Source organism: Equus przewalskii, unplaced genomic scaffold, assembly GCF_037783145.1.
Source record: "Equus przewalskii isolate Varuska unplaced genomic scaffold, EquPr2 ChrUn-3, whole genome shotgun sequence".
In the NCBI taxonomy this organism is placed as follows: domain Eukaryota; kingdom Metazoa; phylum Chordata; class Mammalia; order Perissodactyla; family Equidae; genus Equus; species Equus przewalskii.
This window is the reverse complement of record NW_027228751.1, coordinates 2,333,096-2,348,772: the sequence shown is the minus strand read 5'-3', so window position 1 is coordinate 2,348,772 and position 15,677 is coordinate 2,333,096. Positions and strand designations below refer to the sequence as shown.

At 38.8% G+C, this 15,677-nt stretch overlaps 1 long non-coding RNA gene across 1 annotated transcript; it reads right to left on the bottom strand.

Moving 5' to 3' along the window:
• Window positions 1-440: 440 nt before the first annotated feature.
• Window positions 441-15,464, bottom strand: LOC103549727 (uncharacterized). Its single transcript, XR_544594.2, has 6 exons — window positions 14,872-15,464; window positions 7,646-7,779; window positions 5,015-5,218; window positions 3,097-3,189; window positions 1,389-1,540; window positions 441-833 (listed from the first exon to the last, which is right to left on the bottom strand). It is a non-coding gene; the product is annotated as an uncharacterized lncRNA (long non-coding RNA).
• Between the last annotated feature and the right edge of the window lie 213 nt (window positions 15,465-15,677).

Genomic DNA, 15,677 nt, shown 5'->3' with positions numbered 1-15,677 from the left:
ACTCAATCTGAGCTCTTTGAGACACATAGACAAAGTATAAAAACTCACAGTATTCAGATCAGCCCCCTTCGAACCTCCCTTATTCATTCCCATCATGCTTTCACACTGATCCTGTTTCTTTTGAACAGGAGCTATCTTCCAAGAGCTCTAAAACTCATTTCGGTGTTTGGCTGGCATGTCCTAGGTTCTGGAGACAAAAGACACATGAGAGCCACAATGCTATGGTTGACATAAGAGCAGGTCTTTAGCAATAGTTATTGAACTATCTTGTAGACGTTATTGTAGAGCCAGCAAGAATGGCCTACACCTTCTCGGTATTGGCTCCTGATCAATATGTCAAGTGAGGAGAACCCAGCAAGTATCTCCCCTGAAAGCATATTTCTGTTAAATGTGAGGGGATCATGGATACAGCTGAAAGATTGGCTAAGGAAAGTAGCTAATAAGTTCAGTTATAAATTTTATTGATTTCTCTCCCTCACCTTGGTTTAGTTTGTCTTTGAATTTTCAGGGATAGGGAGAAAAACACCATAAAATTAAATATAATTAGGCACTCCTTGAAATGACATTTGTATTTATAATTCTCAAAATGAGGCTCTTGTATCTTACAGTTCAAGTACACATTTTCTTGTGGAGATTTTGCCTTATGAGGTTATGTTAAAGTTTCACTATATGCAAATATGTGGATGTGTATGGTGCATTTATCATTTTAAATCCCAGGGGGAGTCTGTTGATTGTCTGTCTGCCCCCTCTCTCTTTTTCCATTTTTCTGTTCATCTGTTGCTTGTTTTTTTCTTCCTCCCTCCAGTATGTTTATGCATTCAGAGAAGAGTCTTCTAGGAAAATAATGGAAGGGAAAAGCTCGTGATTTATCATTACGCTATAATGGGTGCCCTGCTTCCGCTGAAGGAGGTCAGCTTCTCTTAGAGATACCACAGTCCCTTCTTATTAACGTTCTGTTCCCACTAATGGCTTGGGGTAGGGCAGCCAGGTCTTACAAGGAAGGCATTTACGAAGAGCACTTTGTTTAATGGAAGCTGAGGTTTTTACAGGGACACACACAACACCAAGCTCTCTGGTGAGAGTGACACACAGATAAAGAACACCCTCTCCCCATCCCTGGCAAAAAAAAGAGCTTTTTAAAAATCTGTGTGCCCTTTTTCATCAATCCAATGCTCAGTTGTCCCTATGTCTTTCTGATTCTTGTTCTGAAATGCCTCTATAATTATTCCTCCTTTCCACTTTCACTGGCCTTCATCATTTCAGACTTTCCATCATCTCTCTTTTGCTTTTTAATACAATTTTTTTCTTCAGTCTACCCTATTTCCAGTTATCTTCCTAAGTCACTGGTTTCATCACATCACTGCCATGTTGAAAGGCTTTACATTTACAAAATAGAGTTCAAATTCTTTAGCTGAGGTCCTTTCCAGTCTCGTCCAGGCCCCATCTTCCTTAAGCTGCAGCGGCATCGAACTGCCTTCTATGTCTTAAAACTGGAGCCCAGGGAATGAGAACATGATTGGAAAGGGTGCCATAGGAGGATCTGAAAGAATCCAGATTTAATTGTGTAAAATGGCGAAGAGAATAATAGCTTGCCCTTTCCGAATGCTTTTTAAGTCATGTGGAGACACAGACTACCTGAGGGCACATTCATCTTTGTGTTTCTACCCTTGACACAGTGCTTGGACCATGGTGAGCATTAAAAAATTATGTAGTAAATGATTGAGTGAATGAGTCAGTGAAATTCCAAGGTAAATAAGAAGAAAAAAGAATTACATATCGACCCTTAATTTCAAAGTGTGGAGCCAAAGGATAAGTAGTTATTTTTTATCTCATCCCCTAGGCAGTGTGTACAATGAGCTTCGGAGAACGGTGCCAACGTCATTGTCCATTTAATACCATGTAAGTTCATCCTAATTATTCTCTTTAATATAAGTGATCCATTATGACTGTAAACTGGGTAAAATGTCACATAGGGATGTTTGCCATAAGATGTGACTTATTATCACTTTCCAGAAGAGGGTCAAGAGGCAGAGGTTTGCCAAGGTCACAAAGTAACTGCGATAGTGTTTGTAGACAGGAAGTAAATTCACCATTTTTTAAATTTCGTTTCCAATTGTCAGTCTTAAATGTTGGAGTCAATTGAATCACCCCTGCTGCTGTCTTAATTGATTGCTAGGCAAAGAACACTGACACTCTTATTTTCACACTGTGTTTATTATCACATATGTCTGGCCTATTATTTAATGAATATTCTCTGTATGGGCTGCCTCTCAATCTACTTTTCTGAAGTTTTTAAAATTCAAGAGGCTTGTGTTACTGAACGACCAAAAACACTCTAAGCATCCATCATGTGTAGATTAGTTAAATAAATGGTGGAAATACACAACAGAATATTATGCAGCTGTTAAAAAGAATTAGGTGTTAAGCAGGCAAGCTATATTTTAGAGTAAAAGGAAGCAAATTACAGAGTGTTATTATTGGTGACCCTTTTGTGTAAATTTTTACAACTGCCTTTGCAGCCTCCTCCACTCCCCCCACAGAAAAACATTCTAGAAAAAAATTCTTTACAATGAAAATATTAATTAAAAATTGAGAAGTCCAATAGCAAAATTAATTTTAGGCCTCCAAACTGTGAAGTTTTCTTTGCCTGCCTTTGGCCACCGCAGTAATGGTGAGCAGAGGTAGAGAGGGTGTTTTGTCATGTGACCAAAGAATCCTAAGTAAGATTAGTCAATAGATCCACCCATCCATCCATCCATCCTTCTATCCGTCTACCCATATAGATCTATCTACCCATCTAGCTATCTATCTAACTAGCTATTTATCTATCTCAATCTTATCTATCTGTCTGTCTATCTATCTATCTTTCGAGTTAATTTTCACCATATGATTAGAACGTGCTCCATCAGCACAGGATTTTTCTTTCTCTTCCTCTCTTCCATTGCTAACACGACCTGCTTCTTCCTCCTTTCTTTTGTTCTACTCTCTCCTTTAGGACATTTTCATCAGTTACTACATGGAGGCAGTACTTGCTACACTGAGTGGGGAAGATTCTGCGGCAATTCGTGCTGCAGGGAGAGTACATGGAACACTCACCTCTGGCTGAAGGCTTTCATCCCACACGGCTGCCCAAGCCCATGATCCCTGTGCAGCGCACTGACAGCACCAAAAGGAGACACGTTCTTGCAACTGGAAGACAATGCAACTGGATGAATTTTAAGATCCACTCCAACTCTAAGGTTTATGATTCTCTAACTACTATTGTTATCAAGGAGGGGATTGTTAGTGAAGGAAAGATGGACATTTTTCCAGACATGGAAAAAGAGATAAAGAATTTGCCAATGGAAATACCTCTTATGATTAGTAATGTTCAAGGGAATTTTGTCTTAGCTTGTCTGGCTCATCAGGAATAATTATATATGAATCCTGTTATTTATCAGCCTTTCCCAGGTTCACAGAGTTTCAGATTATACTATGTCATTCTCTTTTCTGAAATCCTAATGATAGGGAAAGAGTCCCTGTTTCACTGCATAAAAAGGGACCACACTGGGTTTATGTAATATCTTTCATCTTTTTTTTTCTGGAAAAAAACGTTTACAGGCACAAAGTTGCATTCCAATTCACTTTTTAAAATAAAAAAGAAATTAATTTTAACAGAACCTATTGATTTCTAAGGATAATATATGATTTATTCCTTGTCTTGATTTAATAGGGATTTTTATTCCATGTAGTATTGCTTACTGTGTGAAGACTAAATTCATCTATTACTTTTCAATCAGTTATCATCTTATCATTGAACAGAACACAATTAATTGGATGTTATTAAATAATTTATTCAATCATCATAGTTACCAAAAAAAATCAACTATTCTTCTTTGCATATAATTAATAATTGTATACAGCAGAAAATAATTTGACATTATTAAGCAATTACCATTTCATTATTTCAGTGAGCAAAATCCATTAAATGCCATTCAATCAATTTTTCTACAATTATGTTATTTAGTAAATTATCCTTAATTCTTTCTTAAAATCAAGATAAATTTTAAAAAAATCACAGTTTCCCTAGGACAATTTTAAGAAAATTGAATAGTTCAATATGTTAAAGATATTTTTTAAAGATAAGAACTTCAAATAAAGCAAAACTTGACAAGTTTCTCAAAATTGCCGTTTCTGATGGATCCATGTCACTTTTCGTTTTTGGATCTCAAACGATATACCATGATAAAATTATCAAATCTTCTTTTAGATGGTAGTATTTATACATTTGAAAAATTATTAACTTGAGCCAATTTCAATTAAGCTTTTCTAACTTTGATTCCTTCCATGTCTGCCACCCGTAGAAATTGTCTTTTACTCTATTTTTTGGCACTGAATTGTATTCAATCTAGTATTTTATCAAATAATGTATTATTTTCTATAGTTTTTTCATGGACACAAACCCTTTTTTCCATCAAAGTGTTAACTTCCTTAAGAGCAGAAGACTCTGTGTGTGTGTGTGTGCGTGCGCACGTGTACATATGTGTTTGTGTTCTCCATTTATTTAACAGATTATTGCACATATGGTGAGAATGAATTTAATGGAAACAAAATAAATTGGGTTGACTATTGGCATGGAGCTTTGACCAAGGCTTATGGAGTTCTTTCTGAAGAGGTTAGAAGATTTAAACAATTTTAATGATCCAATGACAAGGTTTATAAAACCAACTATATCCAATTTTCTGGATTAGTTTTTCAATCAGATCCCTGCCTCTCAAGTCTGTTTTATTTATTAAGAAAAAGCAATTAAAAATTCAAAGTAGGCAGTGCTGCGATTTCAGCCCCTTGAAAGGCCATATAAATGGCTTAGAGTCAGCTACAATCAAATAAACAACTCAGAAAAGAAAGTGCTCAAGTTAGGATTCTTTTGGTTGAGCTGAACAGACATGACCTTTCTTTTGTGTCAATCTTTTTAATTCTTCCAATGATTTTCCTTTTAAACATTGTTTTCAAAGTACCTGAGTCTGTATCTTACCTCTCCTTCAGGTCCGATGGTCCAAATTCTACTTTTATTTTAAGGTCCCACTCAAACGTTTTGTCTCCGTGGGGCCTTCACAGATGCTTCCTCCATGAGCTGCCTCAGACACCGTTTTCACCTGCAGCCTGGAGACATTCATCACCAGCAGGGTGGCTAGTAAGGTCTATGTCTGGATCTTCTTTCCCTTCTCAAATGCAGGCTCTGTCAGAACAACCACTTTTTATTCATGTTTGTTTGCTCAGAGCATCAACATAACAACGACTTGGTATTTACTGGATGAATACAAATAACATTTCAAAGAAAAGTAATGGGAATTGGGGTAGAGGTAGGATCCAGTGAGCACAGCAGAGCACCCCAAATCTCTCTACCTCTTACATCACTTTTTCCCTTGGCCCACTGTCCTCACTGCTCTCCTAAAACTCAGGTTGTCACAGCCAGTATACTCAGCTCTGCTCCCGGCTCTGCAGCTCTGGAGTCCATCACCTCAGCTTTCACAACCTCTCTGGCTTTTCCCAGCACTCCGCCCCCCCCAGTTTGATGAAGTCAGGTACAGAACTTTTCCACAGCTGTGCAGATCTGAAGGGTGCCAGTGGTCCTGCCTGTTTCAATCCGAAAACTTCTTTCTTTTTCAACACATGTGTTGACTTGTCAACGTTGACGGGATTGGTTTGCTTCTGGCTTTTCATTCAGCTAGTGAGGAGCCAAAAGTGAGTTGTTAGCTGTAGGCTAGTTCCTCTTGCCGTTTCTAACACTGCTGTAGTATACTGTGGTTGCAACTGGAGTCAAAACTCAGTGATTAGTACAAAATGAAATAAAACTCTCTCTACCCCACCGAATTTTTCTTTTCAATCTGAAAGGAAAGGAGGCCTCAACCCATTTGCATTTTAAATTCAAAATTTCTCTTTAAAGCACTTAACAGGGTTCTTTGCATGTTGACAGCTTCCTTTTTAACTTATCCTAGACTGGGCTCCGTAATGTGTTGTGTCTTAATTTGCAGAATATGTGCACTGGCATAATGTTTAATTAGGCTTCGGTGTCAACTTAAAATCTAACGCTATCAGCATCTAATGAAATACCAGAAGCACTTGGCTTCTGCATGACATATCTCTTGCAAGAAATCTACTTCCTCTGGTTGAATCACTTAAAAATAAAGGAGGGGGGCAACCAATGAGAAGAATGTGAACCCAGTTTCATACATGAAGTGTTCCTGTGGCCATAGCCACATGGCAGAAGGGATAGAGTGGAGGTGACTGTTGAAGGAAATCAGATGCACCTTCCCTTATGTAATTAGTAGAATTCTGAACAGATGGGCATAGATTAAATTTATGCATATAAAATTATTTTCTCATTGGCTAACATCATGGTTTCAGGTGGGCTTCATTTTTATTTTTATTTTCATTTGAATTCAGGGACTATGATGAGAACTGATTTCATCACAGAACACAGGAGGTTAAGATAGAATCTTTGCCTTTGAAAAAGCTACAACTTAGTAGTTGGTTAAAACAGACACAAAACAATAAAACCAGGCAGGTTATTAACTGGTGACCTTGAGGAAGTTACTTAGCTCCTTATTAACCTCATTTTCCTTTTCAATAAAATGGTGACAATACTAATATCAACCCCAAAAGTTGTCAGGCAGATAAAAATAAATACTGTATGTAAAATATTAACTGAACTCAGTGCCTAGCATATCATTGTGCTCAATATATTTTAGATATTATGAGTTACCTGTTGCTAATTTTTAGGAGAGTAAAAGTTGATGAAACCAATGCATGTTAGTTTCCTATTGTTGCTGAAAAAATTACCACATACTTGGCGGCTTAAAACAACACGAATTAGGGGGCTGGCCCCGTGGCCGAGTGGTTAAGTTCGCGCGCTCCGTTGCAGGCGGCCCAGTGTTTCGTTGGTTCGAATCCTGGGTGCGGACATGGCACTGCTCATCAGGCCACACTGAAGCAGTGTTCCACATGCCACAACTAGAAGGACCCACAACAAAGAATATACAACTATGTACTGGGGGGCTTTGGGGAGAATAAAGGAAAAAAAAATAAAATCTTTAAAAAAAAACCAACACAAATTATTTGTAGTTCTGGAGGCTAGAAGTCCAAAATCAGTTCCACTGGACTAAAGTGAAGGTGTTGGCAGGTCTTGTTCTTTCTTGAGGCTTTGGGAACATTCTGTTTCCTTGCCTTTTCTAGGATCTTGAGGCCACCTACAGTTTTTGGATCCTGATCCCTTCCTTGCATCACTCCAATCTCTTGCTTCTGTTGACATCATATCTCCTACTTCCTTTTAAAGACATTTACCTCCATTATTTAGGGTCCATCCAGATAATCCGGGATAATCTTTCCATTTCAAGAGACTTGACTTAGTCACACCTGGAAGTCCCTTTTGCAATATAAGGTCCCATTCACAGTCTCCAGGGATTAGTCCCTGGATATCTTTAGGGGCCATTATTTAGCCTACCATATGGTTTTTTAAAAGAAGATTAATCAAGAGGTGATGTGCAGAATGCTTTCAACTCCACTTCACATATGAAACCTACCCAATACCATAATTCTTAGGAGGCTCCCAGGGGCACTGGTCTTTTCAGAGTGCTTTAATTTCTTAAAGATAAAGTTCACTTACATCTTAGAGAAGCCACTGGAGCAAGTGGAAGTTCATAGGCCCTATCCATCACTCAGTGTAAAAGTAGCGAGCAGGAAGGTCTTTGGCACAGGATGGTTCTGGTTTTATATGATCCAAATGACATCATCGGGATCCTTTGGAAAGAAGAGAGATGATTCACAGGACTCTTGGTGTTGTTCCAGTAATTCAGTGTCTACTGAGATAACCTATATCTCTAAATCCTAGATCTTTGAGTTTTAGAGAACCTACAGGCCTAAGGATTATGAAGTTTAGTTTTCTTTCTTATCTTTTAGTCCCATCCAAAGTAGCTGATATTCTTTTCCTCCAAAGTTTCCCCATTTTCAGTAAATTACATATTTTTATACAAGAGGAATTTATTTGGATAAAAGTAGCGTTTCTTGTCTAATTCTTGAAAGATTCTCTCCTTGTATCACCAGAGGAGGATTTCTGGGTTTCACATGCAAGGTAGACTTTACCAATCTGTGTTCCATGAATGAGTTGTTGAACTATGAATACCCTCAAATCTCTGGGTGACCAGGAGGCACCGTTGTCTCATCTGATCCTTGCAACAACCCAATAAGGTAGTTATCATTATGATCCAATTTTACAGATACAGAAATGGAGGCTCAGAAAAGTTGAGTGATTTATGCAAGTCTACACCATACAAAAAGAATGGGAATTTGATTCCAGGTCTTTCACTTTTTTGGCTGCATCTTATATGTCTTATATATTTAGGCACTCAAAAGTCACATTGCTATGCCATAAAGACTTCAATTTTTTTCCTCCAAGTCCAAGAATCAGGATAAGATATTTCAGTTCTGATGTATGTATGCATTTAAACATGTTGGGAGAAAGCTAACAAATCAACTTAAAATTGGGGAAGGTGTTGCGTACTGACTAATGTACCTCCATCAGTGTGCAGCCTGGGCAATATTCGGAAATTAAAGGGAACAGTGTTCAACTGTTAAAATGATAACTCCCCTAGTCTCTCAGGAGTCCCTGCAGCGACAGTCAAGACTGGGCCAATTTTGCCAGCTGTTTTGGGGCGAATCTTGTTTTTGGTGAGCACTCACACACACACACACACAAACACTGTTCAGTTTCTGCCAGGTTCTCAATGCTCTCATTCACTGTGCTACAGGGCTCACCCTAAATGTTCAGCCCATCTGCTCAGAGAATGATGCCTTCACCACAATTATCTAATCATATTACAGCAAATATCAAATATAGCATGAGTGACAAGGGTGAGGCTGCTCAAAGTAAAAGAAAACAGGAGCATTCAACACAAGGCCTAGTGCCAAATAAGTGTCCTAAGTGTAAAACATACGTTTGCATCTTTGAGAGGCAATGGAAGAATGACAAAAATCAATATATGAACTAACCTGACATCCTAGTCTGACTTTGAAAAATCTTAGTTCTGAAAAAACTGTGTAAGATAAGTGGTGTCTTGGGGAATAACCATGGATTTACAATGGCCTCCTGGATTTTGCCTAAGCATGGGTTGCAAATTGGTGATCCATTTGTATATTCTGTCTAATACAATCCAGTGTTTTTAAAACTGAATTTGAATGTCTTTAGACAGGACATGCTCTTTCTGCTTGCCCAGAGCTAACCTTCCCTGATTATAACAGCCCTTTCCGACATTTAGGTTGCCTGTCTGGCACCTGAATACATGCGTTGTGCAACTGTAGATCCAACCTGTACTATATCTTCAGTTGCCTTGTTATTTATAATCTCTAAACTTTGATAGTGTCTATGGTCATTCCCAACTATTTGCTCACAATGGGAGGCCAGACGGGTTAAACTCAGCCTCCACTCTCTCAGCTGCAAGGGTTTCATGCAGTATGTCAGGCAGGACTAACTATGTAATTTGTAGGACCCAGGGCAAAATAAACATACAGGACTCATTGTTCAAAAATTATTAAGAATTTCAAGATGGTGATAGCAGAGCATTACACAAAGCCTTGGTCTTTCTCTTCGTGGAACACTAAGAAACTCTCCAGATTAGAAACCCATGCAGCTAGCCCTGATGCTCAGGCCTGAGAGGATCTCCTTAGTCCAGATTTCCCAGTGCACTGAGGCTTCTCTACCACCTAGAGAATGGTATCAGCCCAGCTCAAATGGACTGAGTGTCTGTAGAATGGGAGAAATTTAGGGTTCTCATCTGTCTACACTTTACCTGCCCAGAAGGCTGGACCTATTTGCTGAGCTGTGATTTCACCTAGTAGGGAAATAAGGAGCAGAAGTCTTTATTCCCCATGATCTCTGGCAAGCCTCCTGACTTGTTGAGACCAAAACCCAAACTGATTATCACCATCTAAAAGACAGGGGCCATACAATACATCATTTCTATATTGTCACTTTAGCATGTGGTAATGTAAAAAAAAATCCTTACTTCCGTAAGTTTTGTATTTTACATTTATTATGATAGTTGGGAGTTGAAATAAGCCAGAAAACAATGGATTGTGTTATGAAAAGACATTCAAGAGAGCTCAATATGTTTTCAAGACTTGTAAGAGTAATCAGAAATTTTTCTCCTGGAAAAGAAAGAAAGGGATCTTCAGTTAAAGTTGGAAATGGATCGCAAATTTTTATTTCCGCTCCCTCCTGAAACTCCACTAGAATTCTGTAATTTTTAAATAAGGTATAAATCTATAAATTCACAAGAAGAGAGAAGAACATGGTGGCAGATAGAAGATATAGATAACATTTTGGAAAAGAGAAAGCAGATGGACTGCTTGTAACTCACTCAGCAGAGCAAAAATATCCAAGCCCAAGACTTCAGAATAGGCACCAAGAGGAAGATACTGCATTCAGCTTCAGAACCCTAGAACAGCACCTGCGACCTCTGAAGGTGAAATCCAAAGGGACTGAAATGGGAAGATTGTTTGAAAGTATGTTTGAAGTCCAGTTAGTCCCCCTGATGACCTTTTCCAATCCTTTCAGGTGATTACTTTCTCCCCATCCTGGCAAGAGGTAAGAGACCAGGTGCCGTAGAGGGAAAGGGGGTTAAGTAAAAGTATTCACTCTGAACCGTGGGACTCTCCAGTCTCCACACTCATTTTACTCTTTAGAATGCAGACAGCTTACGCCCTCCAGGAAGGAGACTGGAAGCTACCACTCTTGGGAGGCTGAATGTCAAAGAGAAAAGACTTACAGAAACTGACATTTGGAAAACTTCTAGTGAAAACACGTGGTACTGCCCAATTGCCATGCAGTGAATCCCGCCAGCCAACAAGCCCTTCTCAGGCAAGTGGAGCTTCCAATTGGCTTTTTAAACCTCACTCTTATAAATGGACCATCAAAGGTTGGCCTATAGTTTATAAAAAGCATCTAAGATTAAAGATAGAACCAAAATCAAGTATAAAAGAAAGGACTTCATAGAAAACAAAGACTTTTGTAGGGAGAAGAAATCTTTAACAACCAAATTGTAATTGATATCCTCAGAGAGATAAGAGATTATGTTGCATTAATACATTTCTGACAGGGTGATTTAAAAAAATTGAGTCAGGGAAAAAGAAAGAACTCTTGAAAATTAACAATATAATAGTAGAAATAGAAATTTAATGGAAGAGTTGGAAAATTGAGGGACTTTTCAGTAAACTGTACTTCCAAATCTTTACATGCCTGGTTCTGATTGACTACCTCAGAGAAGTCTAGATTGGTTTTCTTTCCAATGTTCTCTTTCAATAAAATATCAGAGAATTCTCACTTGTGCTCACAGGATTAACTCATACATATCTTTGGCACTTTCCATTTTTCCATAGGTCCCCATAACAAGTACCAGGACCTCAGCACTCATCCTTTTCATTTTCCTTTACAATGTATCTAATACAGTGGAAGGGATAAGGAATATGACTCACAGGTGATAAGAGCTGGTGTATCAGTGGTTCCTCTGAACTGGTGCTGGTCCTCATTGCCTTTCTGATCTGTTATTTGCCTCACTCTGCTTATCTCTACTACTGAAAATCTGTGCTCACTCAATGCTAGAACATACAATATATCCTTTATGAATGTAAATATGTATACGAAACTGTAAGTGGCTGTCAATCAGAATATAATCTCAGTCATTTTCAATGAATGTAAGTCCCATCAGCGCAAAGACTTTTGTCCTGTTTACATTGAAAACACAATCTAGAAAAGTATGTGACACATAGTAGGCACTCACAGAATATTCATTAAGAAAATTAATGAAAGCTAAGTTGAAAAATACCCTAGTTAGAAGGAGAAATTGTCTTCCAAATATAGATGTTGGTCTGTTCCTCATGAGCACATACCCATTATTTCTGTAGTAAAGAAGCCTGACATGGTACCAATGGGGAAGCAACACAGTTTCTAACATGGACCCTGAAATCATATTGGCAATAGTCAAATACAGAGAGGTCATTCAAGTAATTTTTTTATTAGGATTTTTTTATTAGCGTGATCATAATTTAGGATCCAAACCAGCACGCTTTTGTGAGTAAAAGGAGAGTGATAAAAATAATTGTCAGGCATTAATTTACATACAATAGGCATAAACTGTGAATGTTTCAGGCAACTAGTATATATGATCACCCTATTTAGGTATCTTTATATTGATTATTTTTAGACTGACATCAAAATGCCAACATAAAATAATTTGAAAATTCTTATAGAAGATTATTTCTCATGGATAATCCACATTTGGCAAACAGTATTATAAAGGCTATTCCAGCATTAAAAAGAAAATTGGATGAGAAGACCTTGCTGAGATTTAATTACTCTGTGAGTGGAAAACAAGAAAAAAGTATACGTTTAGGAGCATGATTTTCAGGGAGAATATACTCAGCTGGGACACAGTGTGTTCCCGCTGACATTTTCCTTAATGCATCTAGTGCTTTGTACAAATAATTCCATGTCTGCATCTGGGTAGTGGCCTGAGATCAAGACCTTTCCCTTTCCCCGACCCATGATTCTCCGTTATATATTTTTCTTTTCTCCCGATCTTTCATCTTTTCTTAAAGGATTAGTTTTCTCTCCCCCATCAAGCCCACTTCCTGCATAGAGCCGGGACCAAGGGGCTGCAGAAGGGCCAGCACCTCCTAACAGGGTGGGTGAGGGGGCTGCCAGGTGATGAATGGATGCATGTGGAGCAAGGTAATAAACCAGCACCCCAGTCATGTAATCTTCCATTAAAATGAAATGCATACCAGGCATGCGGCGTTTCTGCAGCTTGTACCCTCTCCCATAGAAGATCATGAATAAAAGAGGGAAGTGTACTGCTGACAGATGCCAGCATGCATAAAGGACACTTCCTATAAAGGCAAAGCTCCGGCTAACAGATGGACTAAAGATGTGAGATGCAGAAAGATTTACCAATCTAAATAATTCAAGGGAATGTCGTATGGCAAGCTCGCGCTTTTCGGAGGGAGCCAGCAGAAGGTGCAGATGGAAAGGCAGGCCAAGCCTTTCCCATAAACCCATTAAGAACAGTACTTGTCTGAGCGACAGTATGTCGCAGAAGGCCCAGGGAGAGGCCGGCAAATGAGAAATTTGCTTCTAGAGTTTGTCCTACAAGGTCAAGAGCATATTTAACAGTGAAGGTTGTGGCATTTAATGAGAATGAAAAAGGGGTGTTAAATGTTTCGTTGCTCGTCCTCCTGCCCTCTTCAAAACTCTCCATTCCTGAGTTCTTTGTCTTGTGAGAGCTGAAATGAAAGGACGAAAGGTGAAGGCACCAAAGGCCCTTGTGAGAGGTCTAGTAAGGCTCCAGCTGCGTAGTGCTTACACAGTCTGATGCAGATTTGGGGCCCCAAAACCAAATTACACATGGCAACACTGCTGCTTCCCATAAATGTTCCTCAGAAGCACATGATGACTCTGTCTCCCCAGGCCCTGTTGATCCCTGTTGTCTGCCTACTCATGAAATGTTCAATCCTGCGTTATTGAACATTGTTAGGTTTATTTTCAGGTACTTGACTTGTCTTCCAGACAGGATTATATTCAACTTGAGGAAAAAGGGCTCTTCCTCTCCACTGGGAGTTGCCCTGAGTAGGTACCCAATAAATACTTCTTGAAAGTGAAACCCTTTCAACTTCCAAGAGTCCTTCCTTCAGAGCCTCCATATCATGCTCAGCTGTGCCAAAATGTTAGCATCTCAGGCAAGTGGAGGAGTGACAGGCAGCATTGCAAAGTGCGTCGGAAGGAGAGCTGGCCAAAACCCCATTCACACCCCAGTTAGCTGGGCTAGCCTAGACAAGACAAAGCCTTCATTCTTTCATTGTAAAAGAAATAATTTAACAAAGTAATTTCTAAGCCCCCTTCCAGCTCCACTACATAGTTATATCAAGACTAAATAGAAAACTTTCAGGATCTGGCAATGTCTAGATGAGTAGCTCACAAACTTGCTTCCAATAACCATTGCTGCATCACGCACAGGTTTTACATTATAAAATGAAAAATCTAAAGACTATGGAGTGAAAATTTTGTTTAAATTTATTTTAAGTTAATGAAGGACTGCCTTTTATTTTGAGACTGTACTCTTATTTTTTTTTTTTTTGGATTTTATTGTCTTTATATGAAATGAAAGAAATACTAAGATAGTAGACTTTGCTTTGTTTGCATCTTTATTGTGAAACAAAAAAACAATTGGTGACCCTGTGTCTGTTCCCCCTACCCACCTGCACACAAATCTTTTCTTGTTAGCTGTCTTAATTTTATTGATTATGAAATTTAAAAATCTTAGAACTGCTGCTGTAAACCCAGAAAGAAGACAAGGGTTCCCCTTCCTCCAACAAAGTAGCACGGATGCTCACAGTGTAGAGGCTTCAAGAAATAAACATTGGTTTTACAGGTTTTTGTGGATGTACTTTGCCAATTACCGAAATTCATGTTTTTGAAAATCCATGCAAAAATCAAATTGTTGCGAATGAGTTTCCAGTTTTCCAGCTCCCTAAATTATCAATTTAAAGACTCTATTTTCTTTTTATAATTAATTTTCACCTGGCAGCAGCTGCCTGTACTCCTGTCCCCTCAACCCTAACTCTGACAATTGCATCAGTTAATAATCTAAAACCCATCAAAAACCTCAACTCAGGAAAGGAGCTCTGAGGTAGATCCTTCTGTAAAGCAGAGAATCATTTTTAAATTATTTTTCATTTGTCCAGTTTTCTTATAAATATCAACTATCTCATGGAAAGCTCTATAATCTTGGATTATATTCGAAATTAGTTTTTAGTTTACCTGTTAACTCTTGTGCTACTCACCTTGAGTTCCTTCTCTGTTATCACTCAGTTGTGTACATGTATGTGTGTCCAACAATGATCTGGGAAGGTTTTCTTTCTTCTATTTTTCTCATGGTTTTTTGAATCCTTTTTGACTGTGACCAATTTAGAGTATATTCCACTGCGGGCAAAGACACAAGGTTTATAGCTTTGAAATAATGGCCATAGGCACCCTGTCTGTTTCCTTGGCATTGTAAACGGCACAAATAGCTTCATCCGTCTCTGGTGTGATGTATCTCCTCTTTCGTGACCAACAGTGCAGTGTTTCATGATGTTGATATGAGTTGATATCCACTTGCTCATCACATCTCACAAAAAAGTTCTTGCTGGTGACGACGTCCCATGGTCATATTTTTAAGCATTCTGACAGTTCTTAGTATTATGAAAGGCTTTTATTCTGACATCACCAAATCCTTTACCAGCTCTCATTACCTGATACCCTAGTGAAGGCAGAAATGGCAGATATCAATCTCAGGCCAGCTGTCAGAGGTGAGAAGTGAATGCACTGTTCATTTTTTTCTATCAGAGCACTCCCTGTTTGAGGTCACAAGGGCAGTTCCATTTAATAAATTACTAGAATTAGAACTCTGCGTGGTCTTGACTTCCAGGCTCTGAAGAGTGCCACGTGCTGAAGAAGATGCTGGACTTTTGTTTGTTCACTTGCTATTCTCTTGCCAACAACAGCCATAACCAAGACAGTAGGAAAGAGCTGTGTGTGCAATGACAAGTGAGAGGTACCTGAGTAAAGCCTGGCCCGGCTCCATGGAGGCCCCCACCTTTTGGTTATC